Source organism: Corvus cornix, chromosome 1 (assembly GCF_000738735.6).
Source record: "Corvus cornix cornix isolate S_Up_H32 chromosome 1, ASM73873v5, whole genome shotgun sequence".
In the NCBI taxonomy this organism is placed as follows: domain Eukaryota; kingdom Metazoa; phylum Chordata; class Aves; order Passeriformes; family Corvidae; genus Corvus; species Corvus cornix.
The window spans coordinates 88,268,230-88,285,548 of record NC_046332.1 but is presented as its reverse complement, the minus strand read 5'-3'; the positions used below and the strand labels follow the sequence as shown (position 1 = coordinate 88,285,548).

The window sequence follows — 17,319 nt, the reverse complement described above, 5'->3', positions numbered from 1 at the left end:
GCCTTCACGTCCCATGGAAATGACTTGCACATTAATCACTCTACACTAGACACACACTATGATTAAAAAGGAACACTGCTGCTTTTTCTTAATCTGCCACTCAGTAATAGCTGGGCACCCTTCACTCTGATTATGTGAGAAAGCACCTCTTTTCTCGCTCACTTTCTCCATCACTGTTCATGACTCAGAGGATACTCTGCATTTCCAAGCTGAAGAACCTTCTGGCAAAGCCACCCCACACACCAATCATCTGTGACACCCTCCTCTGTGCTGTATTTTGTTAGTGTTGGAGAACTAGGACTGTTTGCTCTTTCCAAGGCACTGTGTGCTTGCTTTGATGCAGCCACTTATTCTATGTACCTAAACCTACACTGAATCTGGATCCTTTTAGTGCCATTCCTTTCCTAAAAACACCAGAAAGCCCACCTGACAGACTGCTGCTTATCACTGAGCTGTTGCTTTCAGAGAACTAGTCACAGTGATATCCATGTGCCTTTCCTAAACATAGACAGCTAATGAAGAGCCAGCTGTTGGTACAGTGATTACTGTCTTTCCAGGTACAGCTAATACTGGTTTTCCACGGGATTTCTATTTTTCTACACTAAATTTAAATCTCTCATTTTATCAGGCAGTTCTGTGAAAAGACTTAATAAGACCCTTTTGCAGCCCTTACAGTATGTTTTAATGTATTTGAGCAGCCTAAGTAATTCTGAAGCACATGCAAAGTCTGTTACCTCGCCTTTTTGAGAAAAACAAACCTGAAGTCCCAGACCAGAGGTCAGTAGGGTCCCTCTGAGATCTCTCCTGGTAGATCAGCAGCATCAGTGACCTGAATCTGCATAAGCCAGGCAGTTTGAAATACCATCATGTTTTACTTAACACTCAAATAAAATGGCAGACTAAAGTATCCCTATCAACAGTGAGTGGGAAAGCAGATACTGCTCTCTTCTCTCCCTCATAGATTGGGAAGAAGAAGGAGAAGGAGGAGGAGGAAGAGGAGGAGGAGGAGGAGGAGGAGGAGGAGGATCAATGCATTCTCATGTGAATTGCATTCATCCTGCAGCTGATTCATATAAATGAGCCAGGTTTGATGTTGCAAAAAACTGCAGTTTCTCACACTGTGCCACTCTGAAGCTGTTCCGGGTCTGTGCCAGTGATGATCAAGATATTGCAATCTATGAATGAAGAGGCCAAGTGACTTGTGAAAATTTTGTTCTTTCTTCTTGTCTTATCAGTACAGACTGAGAGGAAATCCCAAAAGATCTGTGGTAAGTCACACATTCTAATAATATCTTGAACCTGGATATATGAATGAGAAGTGCAACTACCATAGTGTTATCTGAATTAGTTCAAAAAGCCTGTGGAATCTCACTCCAAAATCTAAAGGATTTATGAGGAAACAAAAAAATCCTTTTGGTGACGAGATCAAAGCAATGGATATTTCTTTTTTTAGCACACTGGTTTGAAGAACAAATCTTCCCGAGTTTTTCACCAGGAACCTAAATAACATCCTAGTTCCTGAAGAAAAGCCAAAAGTGCAGGGATGAGAAAGATTCAGTCTCATGCTTCACTTCCTTTGTGACAAAGAATTCAGCCTGACTCTGTCATGTCCCAGAAAAAAAGATTCTTCATGGAAATTAATTTGGCCAAAATTAATTAATTTTAAAAATTAGTTTAGTTTAATAAATCAGTATGTTCCAGTGACTAAAGTCTTAATCAAGAAAACTCTCTGTCCTCAATGAAGGAAAACTTTCTATCTTGTTTTATGAGATTGTCTAATTAAGTGAGTTCCTGTTTCTCTTTTATTTTTAAAGCACTTGCAGTCAGAACAACTTTAATTTGAGCCCAAATACACCAACTTACTCATTGCACCATACACATAGCCAGAAGTTATTCTGACAGCTTAAGCACTGAGACCAGCTTCTTCTGTCTTTTGCAGAGCATGTTAAAACCAAAAAGCCCTCTCTGTGTTTTTATAATTTATTTCATTTGACAGTGACATACCAAACAGGAAAAAAAAATGTGTGGGGGCTGATCCACTTCTTCCAATATGCATTGCTGGGACCTTAAGTGAGCCACAACAAAACCAAAGCTCTGGCTGGCAGTTCATAAGCCCATGTTATGGCAAGTAAAGCCTACCTGGAGCGGCAATCACCTGTTCTTAAGGAAGAAAGCTTTTATTCTCTTACTTAGCTTTAGTCTTCACATAGTAGGAACTTAACTGTTAAATATTTCAAGGGTTGATAAGGAAAAGTGGGAATCTGCCAAGCCCACATTTATAGGAGCACAAGTCAAGTGAAGTCTTGCTTATCTGCAGTCGTATTGTCACGTATCTCTCTCATACTCAGAATGTGGCAGCAGGGCAATTCTCACTGTGCATGCAGGATAGGAGCTTTGACAGTAGTGGAAGCACTGCCCTTAATCTGAGTGAGGAGAGGATTGTACCTCACTGTATGCCTCAAATATCACTCATTCCTGGAAATCATATGCTCCATTCAGGTTCATTGCAGCATCTACTCCGGTGTCACGCCAGTGACTGGTAGCAAGCTGTGCGCTCTGGTAGCCAACTGTGTGTGCTAATTATTGAAACAAACCTTTAAACCCCTGCTATGCAAGAACTGCATCAGCACACTGTTTCCAGCATGAGTCCTATTTGTTCTGAGCCCTTTGTGCAAGAGTTTCAGGCAAATGGATTTACTGGAAAAGTCACCTGCAAGGCTCCATTATCATTGTCAGAAACAGTCATTTAAAGGAAGAGCTGTCACATGTCACAACCAAGTGCTCTTAAGGAAACTCTCCCACCCTGCCCCCCAAGTGTTATTTGCTTTTTTACTTCAGTTTTGAAAACTAGTCTCATTGTACAGCTTCTCTTTGCACGTGAAAGCGCTACATATCCCAGTGAAGCATGCATGTCTTTCATGCAGATTCTTCTGCTTACAGACCTGATCTGCTTCTGACTAAAGTTATTGGAAAGGATTGATTACTTATAGGGCGATGTTGATGAAAAACTGGAAAAAAACTGGAGTTTTAAATAAGTTTGAAGAGACACAGATATGTGCATATCTGCATAAAGGCAAATCAGTTTCTCTTTTCCTTCATATTCTGTGAAGTACAGAAGACAGCCCTGATCCTGCTTGTGTGGGAACCCAGAATGCAGAGAATATTTCTCTGCCTGTTTTGAAGGGTTCTACCCTCCTGGACAATGCTGTTTTTGACCTTCGTCCATGGAGAAAACTGCCTACCCTCTGGGAAGAATTAGAATCTACACTGGTATGAACTAGGTGATAGAACATTATGTAAGATTGTCACAGGGTGAAAAATTTAGAGTTTTTTGGTTTAATAATATAGATAATATAGATAGGTAAAAGCAAAAAACTTCAAAATGGAGGATTGTTGTTGCTCTCCAGACCTTCTTCTTCTTCTACTACTACTCCATATTCTGCAGTAGAAGTAGTTTGGGATGACTGGATAAAGAGTTCCTGTCTACATGACCAGACAATTTACTAGACATTGGAAGAAAAGTAAAAATAATGTACGCTTTTAGTGACCATTGGTTAATTTACCTTTTTAAAGGCTGTGTAATCTTGATAATTTGGCATTCTCCTGCATTCTCTGCTTTGTGCTATGTTTGGGTCACCTTAGTGGCTCTATTCCTCCGATAAGACTTAATAAACAGCTCTCTGAAAGCAGAGAAGGCTGAAGGTTCATCTCTCGGACTCCTGGCAAAGACTCTAAAAGTCTCCCCCATCAGGGGAGGCACAATTAAGGCACAGACAGTGTCATGCTTGGGATACTCATATAGCAGAAATAATGAGTAACTGACAGACTAGACTGCTTGACTGCAATTACTAATGTATTATATTTTGTGCAAACTGCAGCCTACAATAACAACCCACAATTGCCTTTGGGAATCTCAGTCTCAGCTGGAAACATGTACACAATTTCTGCTGAAAATGTTTCCACTGGTTTTCAGGAAGCTACAGCTCCCAGTCCTTACACTGGATATTTTTCCTGACCTAACTCTTGTAAGGCCCTTTCACTTCTGGGTTCAAGTTATCAGCTGAGCTCATACCCACCAAGTCCTTAATCTGAAGAGGAGTGGCGTTGAAGCTAGGACAGTACTAAGAAAAAAAATGCTAAGGGCTTATCAAATAAATATAGGTATCCATACTCTGATCATGCTGCTCCCAACCTGTCTGCCTTTCCTCCAGGCATTGCTCCTTTCCAGAATCACAGCTTTGGGCATAAGTTTCTAAACTTTCAGAATCACAGACTGTCTCAAGTCGTCAGGGAACCATAAAGATCACCGAGTACAACTCCTTGCTCCTTCCAGGACTACCTAAACCTAAATCATACAACTAAGCATACGGACACTAAATTCTGTTTTGCTTTTGGTCAGGGCTGGTTTTGTTCTGCCTGCCTGACCACATCTAGCACAGTTTGTCCTCACAGGTACTTAATTAGGTACTACTACCAAAGATGTCAGGGTGGTATGTCCCTGTCTCAGCACCTTCAAAAATCGCACAGCTTCTGCAAGGCAACATCCCGAGAGCCTTCTGAGCTGTGCTGGGAAGGGATATGTGCTTGAATGATAGGCACATTTTGGTCAGCAGCAACCAGCTGACTGGGTATGAACTGAAAGGAAAGGACAGCTGTGTGTAATTAGGAATACAGGCAAGCTGTACAAAATGAAGAAAGAGCCAATTAATGTCAGGCCTGAACACTTAGTTTTCAGCCAAATTATTACTGAACAATCTCTCTGAGTGATATCTTATGTCACAGTTCTATTTTTTGAGGAGAAAACTTGATGAAAACTCTGGGATCTTCCCCAGAACACTCCACTGCCATCTGAATTGCTGAATTTAAAGCTGCTCTGTGCTCTCAGACCTTGTTTTTTCCATGGCTGCTGGTGAGGAGAGCATCACAACACACTCAGTTGCCAATAACTGCAAATTTCACCCAGCCTTCGACTAATCCTTACAGGAATTTCAGCCCAATGTGACCTAACCTGGGTGTTTGCCAACCTCAGCTGGGTGCCAAGGCACGTACTCTCAGCTGGCACATTTGTGCTATGTTCAGAAAGGCTGTACAGGTAAAATGTGGGTGGACAGGAGGGGATTTTGCTCTTCCTGGAAGGTCCATCTGCTGTGTGCCTTGCAGAGGCTTTCTGCAGCCTCTCAGTCCAGTGGGCTAGTTGCCACATGCAGGGAGGAGCTCATGGTTTGTACCACCCACAGCTTTAAAACCACAGGCCAACCTCTATCTCTTGACCCTCTTGGAAGGGTGGAGACAAGGCAAGGAAAAGATCTTCTTCCTTATCATATTATAATTGTTTTTATCCCTAGAATATAACTTGAGTTGCTTCCAGATGATCTTCAACTTTGGCTTGTAAAAATCCCATAAAACAACCCAATGTGGAAAAACAAAATGTAAGAGGGGTAATTTTGTTAAAGGAATTTGCTTTACAATCAACTTTATTAAGTAACAATCTGACTAGCAATGATATTTTTTATGGTGAGTAACCATTAGAAAGCTGCACTTGGCTATAACCTTGTACTTCTGAACTATAAATTTCAGATCAACTTTTTGGAAGCCATTTTTATTTCCTTTTTCATTTCTTCCAAGGTGTATCAGTGTTTTATGGTACCTGCTACTGAAAATGCAAATGTGCTTATTTGAGACTGGTTACAAAATTGCCAGAGGACAATCAGAACCCTAATTCAATAGAAAAGCCTTGAGCAACTTCCACAGGCTGCATGATCAATACGAGTGTCCATGCGAATAACCCAACCCGTTTGTTAACTAGCTGCTGACGTCCAGATTCCTGCAGCCAAAACAGCCATTGTGCAAATCACTCAGAAATCAAACAGTGAAGTAAAGAAAACACAGTGTTCCCCAGTTAAAACAAATAACATAGGATAGAAGCTCAGAAAGAAAGAAAATGTTAAATAAAGGTCCTTAGGTTCTTTTGGAAATGCAAAATCACAGAGTTAATTATAGAGCTATATTGTTATTTGATCTGTGAACCTGAACAAAAATTGGACTGTACGTTTATGCAAAATGTGTATTTGTGTCCAGAGACTTAGAAAGGCAGCATGAGGAAGAGGTGTTAAGGTGAATTTTGCATCCTGCTGTGAAAAACGAGGTTCACTCTCCTATGAGAATTTAAAAAGTTTAATATAAAGACAATAAGAGGCACATAAAATAAAGCAAAGAGGTAATGGCCAGGTGCCTTGGCACTCTGCCAAAAGCACACCTGATGCTCGGGGATAGTCCTTTTTTATACCATTTTTACTGTCTGTTCTTTATGCATATTCCAACTTTTCCTAGAGCTGTTCTGCATGGCCACTCCTTGGTTCCTTTTTAGAGCATGCGTATTCTTCTGCCTTGCGGTTTTATTTCTTTTGATTCTTGGCCTTGGCTTCACCAGGTGGGAGTTGATAGCAGTGTGGGCCTCTTAATTCCCCTGACAGTCAGGGTCGATTGCAGCTTTGGGCCTCTTTGCCCCCCTGGGCAGAGCAGTGATAGCGGCTCTGGGCCTCCCTGGGCCCCCGTTCTCCGGGCGGAGTAGCCTTTGGGCCCCTTTGTTCTCTGGACAAAGTGTTGATTAGCAGCTCCTTGGGCCTCATCCTCTGTTCACTTGGAGGTTATCTCACTTGCTCACACTTGCTAATATTCTTGCTAAAAAGAAAGAAAACTACATCCACACAGCAAAAGCATTTCTAACATTATATAATCTCTACCTTATTACTTGCGAGAAGCCAATATTACGATATATGTTTATAACACTGCTATTTGTAAATGTTACTGAAGGCTTCTAGAGAAAACCTCACGGATATTATGGTATACTGAGTTCAAACATTCAGCAATGAAGCTCAGCCTCAGAGAACCTAAAGCAGATGTGGTGTTTCTATCAAGAGGTTAAACCATGTCTCTCCCTAGACAGAAGCAAAGGGAAAATTTGGACTGCTGGAAGGGACTCGACTCTTGCTTGAAGGTTGAGCCTGGGTCTTGTTCACTTAAATTTTTCTTATAAAGGAATGTTTACAGCCTGCTCCAGGAAAAGGTCTAATGGATTATTGGGGGGGAAAACAAACAAAATTTCCTCTACTTCAGTGCAAAGAAAAGGTTGAATCTGAAGTAGTCCATAAAACTCTGATAAAGCTGTTTGAGCTACAGACAGAAGCATGACCTGACACATTAAACTGATGCTGCACGTGTACATTTCTGCTTGCAGGAAGAGGGAGTAATTCCATGAACACTTGCACAGGACCATGAAAGTAAAAGCTGGGAAGTAGCTTGAAAGGATATCACAAGGGCATGTAATCTGTGCTTTTGTCATGAAGTATGGCTGGTAGATCTGTAATAATCAGATGGCTATTTAACATACTCATAGAGATCTCTTAGTCCCCTTGTCAGGGTTTAAACATCACCTGGTAACTCAGCCCCACATAGCCACTCATGTACTTCCCCAGCCCCATTGGGATGGGGAAAATTGGAAGAGTCAAAGTGAGAAAACTTGTGGGCTGAGATAAAGACAGTGAAACAGGTATAGCATGTGTAGTGGTTTGGTTCAAAATATCCCTTACTTATTTTCCTTCTGTGAGATATGAATTAGGAGAAAGCAAAGCAGACACAAAACTTAAAAGAATATAAAGAAGTTTAGTAACAGACCTAAAGGAAAGAAAAAAGTCTGACTAAACCTTCAGAACATTTCTCTTCCCCCCACCTTTGTCCCTTCTCCCACTGACAACGTAAAAAGACAACCCTTGAGATTTTTTTCAGTCAGTCTACCATCTCTATAATAATCTCTTTCTTAGTTCACTTAGGGAGAGGAGTCTCTCTTGTTCATGCTATGGAGACATCTCCACAAGAAACAGTTCTCTCATGGCTTCAATGTCACAGCATGACAGCTGCCCGGGTTGGTTCTCTGCTCGCATGTGAGAGTCCCTTCCCTTGTCTTACAGCTTTCCCCACAACTGCTTTCAAGGGTCCAATCTTGAGCTACTGGGGTACCATTTTAAGGATGAGCTGCTCAGAAGCAAAGGTTCTCTTCATCTATCTCTGGGAGCATCTTCATCTCTAGGAACAGAGGTCTTCTTCCCTGGGAGCAAGGGTCTTCATCACTTCCATCTCTCTCTGTTCAAACTTCTCATCAAATCACAGCTACTTCATCATTTGCTTATTTCAGCACAGGTACTTTTGCTCACATTTGCAGTTTGAATGCTCCACCCCCCCATGCTTCCATGAAATTACAGCAGGTACTCTGATGTATCATAGTCCATCACCACCATAGCTTTACAACAGAATTTCAGCTTCTAAGCTTGAAGCATCTCCTCTTTCTCCTCCCTCAGGGTTTCAACTCTTCCTTCTTCACTGATTTTGGTGTCTTTATGGTGTTTTCTTCACATGCCCTCCCCCTTCCTTTTCTTTTGACTTGCGAGAAGATTGATGTCTGCAGGCTTCATCTGTTCTGGAGGAAACTTACAGCACTAAAAAAGGGTGAAGAGCCGTGCCGTAGGGCTGCCTGCACGGAGCAGGGCTGTGGGGCCGGCCCGCATGGAGCAGAGCCGCAGATGGAACAGGGCTGCGGGGCTCCGGGTGGCTGTCTCCTGCCCGGCCCAGGCCGCACTGAGGGGGCTGCACCACGTCCTGCTACCTGTCCAAAAGCCAGAAGCCAGAGAGGTTTCCTGGGGTTTGTTCATTCTTAAATGTGGATCACAGAGTCGTGTCAAGCTTCTTAAGTGGCTTTAAAAAGTTGCCAATTTTCAAACTAGCCAGTTGATTGGTTCTATTGAGTCTAGAGGAAGCTGTAAGGACCTCTTTGCAAAGAATCACTTCGGTGGCTGATGGAGCCTTCTTTAACTAAAAACCCAAACTGTGCTAAACCATGACAACATGCTAGCAAAGCAGAACAAGAAATTCATTCCCCACTTCCCACCAGCAGAGAGGTGTCCAGCAATCCCCAGGAAAACCGGGCTACTTCACAGGTGATGGTGACTTGGGAAGACAAATGCCATCACTCCACATGTCCACCACTTCCTTCTTCTTTTCCCAGTTTTCATATGTTGAGTATGACATCATATGTTATGGGACATCTCTCTGGTCAGCATGGATCAGCTGTCCTGGTTGTGTCCCCTCCCAGCTCCTTGTGTATCTCCAGTCTCCCCACTCTCAGTGTGTAATGAGGGGCAGAAAAGGCCTTGATGCTGTGTAAGCAATAGCTAAAATATCCCTGTATTCACAGCACTGTTGTGCTCACAAACCCGAAGCACAGCCCCCTCCCTACTAGCTACTATGAAGAAAATTAACTCCATCCCAGTCAGAACACTGTACAATATCATAGTCTACTTCTGTCCTTAAACTAGAAAAACTTGCTGTAGTTTTCCTAACAGAACTGGGTTTCCCTAATACAGTACATAAATATTTATTTTCCCATGCAAAACTGAAGAGATCATTCCTTGTTTTAATTCAGTCAACATGGAAAATGACTGTTTGTTATCTTCCTGCCATTTTGGAAGTCTGCTATCATTTAACCAATATCCCCTTAGTCTTTTCTTATATAAACAAACTCAGTGGTCTAAATTTGTTCCAAATAAATCATGTTTTCCAAAAATCTTCCTGGATCTCTATTCTGGATCACCACCAATTTATGTGCATCTTTCTCAAAATGTGATTTTGAAACTCAATGAAATTTGAATGCCAGATAAGGTCTTCCCAATAAGGATGCAGTAGAGTAAGTACCTCTCATGCTATATGAACAAGAACCCTGTTACGACATGCAATATAAATTGTCTTTGTTGCAACTGCTTTGCATTATTTACCAACTCAATTTCTGGCTGATTTTGTTTTCCATGTGCCTGGCAGAGCTGCTATTGCCTAATTAGCTCCTTAAAAGCCACTAATTCTTTTTCCTAGTATTTTCTTTCTTGGATTTATCATCACATACCATGATCCCAACATACCAAACCCACTTTGACCTTTGTGGTTTGTCTACAGTACTTGCACCGTTTCCTACTACAATTTGAAGTATAAATTCATTAATCTATTCCTTAGTCCATCAAGTACATTGTTAACCTAAATTACTGGATTTGGTAAAGTCAAACTGTTTCTAGGAATTAAATTTGCAACATTGCCTTGAAATATCCCTCATTTCACAGAAATCCATTGTTGACTCCTCCATGAGTAGAATTTACTAGCTGAGCATCAACCTTTACATTCCCATCTTCTCCATCACGTTTTCCAAGCTTATTTACAGCATTCCTCAAAACCCTTACTAAATCTGAGATAATAAACTACTGCCCCCTCTTTAAGCTGTTATCCTGCAAAAGAGGAAACAAAATTGAAAAGGCATGTTTTGTTCTTGGCAAATGCCCCTTTTTAATCAGCTTTTTGTCTCCTATTTGTGTTCTTGTTCCTTAGATACTCTTTGGAATGCCTTCCAAAGATATCCTCCTACCTCTCTGCCTTAATTCAATTCAGAGTTTCCTTCCTTTATTCGGAACACTATTGTTTTGTAGTCTCCTGTAACTCGCATTACCATGTGACCTCTGTCTGAATTTAATTTCAAAGAGAGATAATTACTGTCACTTATCTATTAACTTCCTCTGCCTCTGCAATAAAAAGTTGCCACTAACACATTCCCAGAACTTGCTGAATCACCTGTGTCCGCCTGTTTCTTTCCCAACAGATATTTGAATAGTTCAGGTCTCCAGTACTGGCAAATCCTTAGCTCTGTCTTGACTGCAAGACTGATTATATGCCATTTTTTATTTTTACCTAAAAGCATCAAAGTAGTCTGTTCTCCATCTTTCTCTGGACTTCAGAAGAATCATATACAATCAAACTGTGCAGCCAAAAACCTCTCATGTGCCTTTTTTTATCCTCTCCCATACCTTTATAAATCAGCATGCTAATATAATCTAGCTATGATATTAACTGGCCAGATTGCAATAAAATATCTCACACCATATTGTGAAAAATAATAACAAAAAGGATTATAAGAAACTTCAGAATATTTGTTGTGAGTTTATAGCATGCATATATATATATATAATATCATAAATTCAGAGGAAATATATTTTATCTGAAGTAATGGAATGTCAAATCTTTGTTTTAAAGGGGATATTAGCTACTACAGACTTTTTAAGTGTTTATCTTGAAAGACTTTTCTCGTGTGGAACATATTTATCTCTCTGACACAACCCGTGAGCAGGAAATTAGCTAATACTAAGTATATATATTCTCACATTTCTTCCATTTTCTCTAATGGTGTTATTACGTATCAGAAATAATGTAAGTAAATCAGTACCACAAGTTGCATGAGACTGGAAAGATCTTTGATCCAAAAGAGTGCAATTCGTCTACTAGCCATTTGGAAGGAAATCTGAGGTTTTGCTGTGGAATAAAAAGGAGTATGGAAGAGCTGGCAGCTGCTGTCAGAACTGTCAAAACCATCAGTCTCAGTGCAAAGGAAATTCTTAACGTAAGCGAGGACCAACCAATTTGCATAAGGTGCTCTCTAAAGAGTTTCAAATACAAAAGGAATTGTACAAGTGGACTAACAGCCATGGCTGTAAATAAATAGGTCTCTGAATTCATAAAACACTAGCAGACAGAACTAGGCAAAATTAGTTTACTCCTTCATGTGAAGGACTGCAGAAGGAGACTAAGAAGGGCTCGCCCTTCTTCATCCTTCCCAAAATACTCCCATTTCCAGGGAGGCAGAGCCACAATGCACTCCAGGAAACAGACAAAAACAGGCATGAGGAAATGGAGACAGGCGAGGCTGGGGAGCTCCACTCCCTGCTCGCTGGGATGAACCTGTCTCCCTGGACAGCCACTCATCAGAAGCAGCAAACCGTGCCAATCACTGGAGCAGACACTGACACCCTGTTCTTTCCCCTGGCTGTTTCAGGCAGGAGCAGCCTGGCACACTGCATTACTTTTCTGGGATGGAACTTCAGCTTTCTCACCCTAACATAACAGCTTAGATCTGGTCTTTCCCTTTCCCAGGGGATGTTTGGCTGTGTCAAAGCTCGGCTTTTCAGGCTGCCCTTGGTGCCAGATGTGTCCCTGCAGAAGTCAGCAGACCTGGCACATCTCTAACAGAAGATCATTCTGTGACAGGTGCTTCTGTGCACGTATCAGCATCCAGCTCTACATACTTAGGAAATTTTCAGGCCGTATTGAATTAGACCTGGAGGGTTAGAAAAGGCTAGAGTTTAGGAGGTGGAGTTATTTTTGTTGTCTTGGATCTATAGACCAAAGTGCAGGATGTGCAGAACTTGGACACACTGCAAGATCAGGGAGACAATGTTTAAAGCAAAATGAAGTGTTTCAGTCCACAGGTCTGGTTGGCCTAGTGCGAGTCAGAATGGAGCAAGGCAGATGATCTCTGTCTTGAGAGGTGCATGAGAAAATATATTTCAAAGCCAAACACAACCTCTCCATTTTGTACACGCAGAGACATGCTGTATACAGTGGGTGGAAGGACGCAAATTATGATGCAAAGTGCTTAATATTTTCTGAGGAAAAACACCTCAAGAACCCAATGTCCTTCAGCATTAACTTATGCCTTTCCAGGAAAAGTATAGATTTGTTCCCAGACATGGATGGAAAAGTACCGCTCTATGGAAACCAAGGAGCTAATTCCCAGTTTAAGCAGTCATCAGCTGGCAGAAGTTTGTGGAAAAGCTTTCCTTCACAACTGAAGCCAGGAAAGAAGTTCAGAGATACTGAGTAAGAACATATGACACAATTTCATATTTTATCTTCTCATGGCCAAATTGCAAAAGACAGTGTACCCAGAAACAGGGAGAGATGCAAAAAATGTCAGGGTGGAGACTGAGACTGGATGGAATCAGAAGTGGACCAAGGCAAGTGGTCAAAGAGCCAGGATTGGTGGAAGAAGTAGTCACTCAAGAGGCAAACAGTAGAAATAACATCATAATCCCTAGTTTTGAATGGAAGTATTTTTCTGTGTCCACTCACAACAAACATGTCATACACTACAGTACTATTTCTCTAACTGACATCCTCCATCCCTTTGACTTTAAATACAAGATGCTCTATGTTTTTTTCCACCTTGGAGAGCACAGGATGCCCCAAACCATGGAAAATAATCTGACCTGCACCATACAGGAGGCTGTTCATTGGAAGATTCCTTTCTTATTCACTGTAAAAGCTGGAAGCTAGTAATGGATGAAGCAGGGTTTGGAGTAAAAGAGAAGGCTATTTTTTAAAGGATGTGAATGTTTCCTTTGAGAATAGGATTTCATCCTTAGCTCTGCCACAAAGCTTCTGTGGAATGATAAGAAGTCACTTAAACCACACATGGGTGATTAGTAATGCTGTGTCCATCCTTTGATAACCAGCTGGATCAGTAAATTATTTATTACAAATGTTGCAGCAAAGAGTCTTCAAATTTATTGGTCAAACAAGATTAGCTGCATGTATTACTGAGTTATTAATGGTTGTTAATATCCCTGATAAACTCAAAGACATTGAAGATAAGCAATAGTTTTGAATACCTTAAGAAAGCTTTCTTAATGGGTTTTTCATTCTTCTTCTGTGGTAGTATTAATCAGAGTCGTCCTGATGACAAGAAAAACTCAAAACACACGAAAAATTTTCATAAATTTCATCTAGGTTTCATCAAAATTAGAAGGACTGCTGTACACCTTATTTCTTTCCTTCCATCCTGCACTTGTGTGTATTCATTATGAGGTATAGGAGCACAGAGCCCACAGAGGAAACGTAGCTTTGAAAAACAGCATTTGAGACTCTGCCTTTAAACTATGGAGAGACACAAGTTCCACGCAGTGGGTACAGGAGACCTGAGCTTTTGTGGTGTTCTGAAATGCTCTCTGGGGCCTGTGGGAGAGCAACAAATAGCTCAAGTTCATTGTAATTTTATTGTAAAGAATGTATTAAGCTATTTAATAGTAAGTTGCAAAAGTCTCTAATACTTCAGACTGACACATATGTCCCTCAGGTTTATGGCATGCCACACGAAATTATCCAAGGTCTTCTGTTGGATTTAGTCTAATTCTGCTATGTCCATGAACAAAAATGTAGGCAAAGTCAATGACTTTTGAATGCAAGAGGTCAACAGGTGATCAAACAAATCACATGCAGCAAAAATGAATTGCGCTAACTTTACTGATGCCATGAAGATTTTTGCCTTTTCTTTTTTACCCCTGTTATACCCCTGTTATACCTCTTTACAGCTTCTGTATTCCTAGTGCTTTTTGCCTACATTCTTGGACTTGTTAAGCTAAGAGACTAAACATTTTAGAAGCTTCGTAGCTAGGGATCAGTGTGCCCCAGACCCCAAGGTCCTCTCCAGAACACATTCTGTAAACCAAGATAGAACCATCCAGGGGAAGGTTCCTTGGGGAGGGGGGCTCGCTTGAGCCTGTCATTGGGGAATCTTTGATAGATATGCTAATTAGTAAAGCCTATAATGTTATACTCAATGTTGGGGGGACACGGGAAGAGGAGAGACACAGAGACACAGGGAAAGACTCGGTGGGGTACATCTCGATGCATATGACCTGGACGTGTACACCTAAGGATCCTTAAAAATAAATACCAAGGTAAAATCCCTTTTCCCCTTCTAACCGTGTATGCCCCTTGATTTTAAGACCAGGAAAAGGCATCATACAATTGCCTCTTTCTTCAAAACAAACATGCACACATTAACTAGTTGTCCTTAAAGGACAAACTCAGACGAAGTGAAAAATTGCAGCCATGTTAGTCACTTCTTACCAACCTACTGTGTGTCATTAGGAGTCTGGCATTTATTTCCATGATCTAAATTTAGCTCTCTTACATAAAGCCATAGTCATCACTCTTACAGTGTTTTAATGACACAAGAAATGCAGGAGATTGGAAATACATTATTATCAACATCTGCATTTAAAAATAATCCATTAAAAATGCCTTGGCTCACATTATTTTACTGTAATACACAAATACTTGGTGACCTCTGATCTCATGCATTAGAACTTTATTCAGCTCACATGGAAAGGATGAATGACAGCATAAGACCACAAGCATCCATGAGTTAGTGCCATATTTCTGTTGATGTAAAAAAAAAAAGTATGTCTGGTTTTAAGTTAGATATACAGCAAGGAGTCAAAGGCTCCCACCTCTTGAGCCAATCCAAACTGGCCCAGCTCTGAGGAAAACATCCCAGGAACTAAACTCAAAGTAACTGCACCTAAACACCCCCACAGGAAGAACAACAAGGCCTGGAGAACTTAGGTGGCTGGACATCACCTGGGACTTTGCTGACCAAAGCAAATAGCCTGAAATTGAGTATTGTGCCACCAAGGTAGAGATGTGCCGCTGGTATAACTGAGACGGGGTCTGGAGGGCAGGCAGGGTGCCCTGAGGAAGAGAGCAAGCAGAAGGACTATTGCTCACAGGTGAGCTGCTCTGAGACTCATCCCTTTCCTCTCCCTCCCATCCCACCGCCCTAAGGAGGCTCATTGTACAGCTGGCCCTCTTGAATCCACTTTGTTCAAATATATGCTACAAACATAATAAATGAAAGAAAGATGGAAAAAAAGGAAATGCTGAAACTGAACCTAGAGAAATCTAGGAACAAGGATATTCTCTGAAAATTAACTTTTGCTTGTGTGAACAAGCTGTGGCATGCTCAGACCTCCTCAAAGTATTGCATCATAGTAATTTGTTTTAAAGAATAACAAGATTTAAATCATGATCCACTTTTAAAAATCATTGTAAAGTGAGGATTTAATTAGTTTTCTCAATCAAAAAGAAAGAGAATGAGAGCAAATGCTAAATATGACAACCATTAAATCTAAAAGACAAAGCTGGTGATGGCATATACACAGTCTCAGACTGCCTCTGCACAATCAGTGAGTACCATACTGGCTAGACAATGAAAAATTTGAGTTACTGATTTAAGAGGGGTAAGAGGATCACATTTGTGTAAATCAATATTCTGCTTTTATAATTAAGGTTTTAAAAAAACATCATGCAGGAACTGGCAATAATCCTGAAATATAATCCCATAAACTATAAAATACTCCAGCAGTCATGTTTTAGCAGCTGGTTTCTATGTCCTAAAGTGCTCTTCCAAGGATGGAAGCTGGATGCCACTGCCACTTATCATTACTGCACTCTTTGCTCCGTGTCTCCAGTGACCCGACATTCACAGCAGAGACATCACTCCTGCTGCTTTCTTGCAGTCTGTCAGATCTGCTGGCCTGAGCCAGGAAGCTTCTGGGACCCTCACTGGGACAACACTGCTCCATCTTGGTTCCCAGTGCATGGCCAAAAGTGAATACCACAGAAGCAGCCATTAAACAGTAAAATAAACAGAAAGTGACATTTAAGAGAATGAGTGGAAAACAACATAACATTTAAGGACTTCCTTCTCCTCCTCTTTGCATAACACTTGGGCCATATGAAGAGCTAAATTATCTCTTACAACACGGTTTTGTTTAGAGACTGGACCATTCCCTCCACCAAGGGAGCCAAGTCTCATTAAGGGCTATTTTCCAGGGGCAGCTGGCATCTCCTGGCAGAGTTTAAAAGACTTGAACTTTGGACATGTCTACAAAGACATATCCAGCAATTGTGTTTAGTGTTTAATTCTTTTGATCTTCCAGCCCTTACAAGCTAATAAGGTCTGTAAATATGAGCAATGCAGATTTAACTGAGGAAATAATAATAACACAGTAATTAAACTCTAGGATGGCATTTTTTATCTTCAGCTGTCCAGCCTTTTCCAGTGGAGGTAAAGAACACAAAGCCAGAGGACATGATTCAGCCTTGCAGGAAGACCCCCTGCTGTCACACACATCAAATCCTATTCATAGCTGTACCCAGCTCCAGGTTTGAAGTAATTCCTTTTCCTACCATTACTCCTGCTGAGATGCTCTTTCAGGACCTCACTGCTGCAGTGATTAATTTTGGTTATGCATTTCTTATTCCAATCTTATTATGCATGCTCCTTCATTAGTGGAAATAGTTACATGTCCTTACTTTTACTCTCCCGTTGGATGAACTTATGGGCAGTTATCATGGCCTGTCATTGCCTTTCTGGGCAGAAGATAAGCTCATATTGCTTATTCTCACAAGTTCTCCATTGCCCATGCTCTTCCACCCATATTTATGATCTCCCATGCAATCCATATTTCCTAAATGGCACCACTCAATGTGGTAGTTGTAATAATCATCACCAACGAGACAGTAGTAATAATAATAATAATCATCATCATCATCTTACATGTTCTTTCCTATTAAGGAGCAATCAGTCAGCCACTCTTAGGTGGAGATGTT

At 41.0% G+C, this 17,319-nt stretch overlaps 1 long non-coding RNA gene across 1 annotated transcript in view; it reads left to right on the top strand.

The window, feature by feature from the left end:
- Positions 1-1,101: 1,101 nt before the first annotated feature.
- The window catches only part of LOC109143951, a 36,739-nt gene continuing 20,521 nt past the window's right edge, over positions 1,102-17,319 (top strand). Inside the window, exon 1 of the long non-coding RNA XR_002044401.2 lies at positions 1,102-1,268. This is a non-coding gene — a long non-coding RNA (uncharacterized LOC109143951). The remainder of the gene's footprint in view (positions 1,269-17,319) is intronic.